The sequence below is a fragment of the Schistocerca piceifrons genome, chromosome 5, assembly GCF_021461385.2.
Source record: "Schistocerca piceifrons isolate TAMUIC-IGC-003096 chromosome 5, iqSchPice1.1, whole genome shotgun sequence".
Classification (NCBI taxonomy): Eukaryota; Metazoa; Arthropoda; class Insecta; order Orthoptera; family Acrididae; genus Schistocerca; species Schistocerca piceifrons.
Window position 1 is genome coordinate 130,590,467 of NC_060142.1, and position 1,194 is coordinate 130,591,660.

At 45.4% G+C, this 1,194-nt stretch overlaps 1 non-coding gene across 1 annotated transcript; it reads right to left on the bottom strand.

The window, feature by feature from the left end:
• Positions 1-821: 821 nt before the first annotated feature.
• Positions 822-896, bottom strand: Trnas-cga. Its single transcript has one exon. It is a non-coding gene; the product is annotated as a tRNA-Ser (tRNA).
• Positions 897-1,194: the final 298 nt, after the last annotated feature.

Here is a 1,194-nt window from a genome sequence, read left to right on the forward strand (position 1 = left end):
ACTATTTACATGGATTTTTTATGTTGGTGACAGCCTCCGTAGCGAAGTGTTCAGCAAGGATGACCTGGGTTCATTTCCCGGTACGGTCAGGAATTCTTCCTCGGTGAGGGGGCTGAGCAGGATGGATGCAGCCTCGTGACAGTAACTTCGGAGCTACTTGGGTGAGAAGTAGACCGTTAGGTCTGTGAACCTGGCAACGGCCGGCGTCCTAACTGTTTACCCCTTCTTACAGGATACGAGTGACGTCATGGAGAAGGGGGGGGGGAGGAAGAAGGACGACGAGAGATACTGAATGGCCCGCCGGGACCTCTACGCGAGCCTGGTTACTTATTATATAGAATCATGGCACATAGCGAAAATATATTAAAAATGTTCGTCAAATTTTTGACGATGACCCTAGGGAATGGAAACAAACTTCGAAGGAAAGTTATTCAGTTCTTACCACTGGATCATAATATACCATAAAAAGTAAGAAGTCTCATTCAGAAACGAAGATGACTTCGTTTCACCGCGTGTAGTGCCAGCACGGATAAAACTAGTACGGCTACTGCCTTGTGAGTCGCTTTCGCAGCAAATGACGTCTGAAACATTTTACTACGAGAATGTACAGCTCTCGAAATATTTTTATCTGAAAACACTTCTGTTGTCAAAATGTGAGTACATTTAAAAGGAAATAAGGCTCCAGCTATATGATTATACTACAGCTATGTGTATTACACAACTTCCAACGATTGTAAACACCTCAAGTAGATCCAGAATGAGATTTTCACTCTGCAGCGGAGTGTGCGCTGATATGAAACTTCCTGGCAGATTAAAACTGTGTGCCCGACCGAGATTCGAACTCGGGACCTTTGCCTTTCGCGGGCAAGTGCTCTACCAACTGAGCTACCGAAGCACGACTCATGCCCGGTATTCACAGCTTTACTTCTGCCAGTATCTCGTCTCCCACCTTCCAAACTTTACAGAAGCTCTCCTGCGTGAAGGCAAAGGTCCCGAGTTCGAGTCTCGGTCGGGCACACAGTTTTAATCTGCCTGGAAGTTTCACCTCAAGTAGATGCTTGCAATGAGTCGCATATAGATGTCACTGGTGATCTTTTTGGTTCCTTTGCATGGTACGCATGGCGTCGGTTAATTAAATAATCACCATACGGATAGTGCAAGACGTTTGGCGTAAGTTATGATAAAGGAATTTTA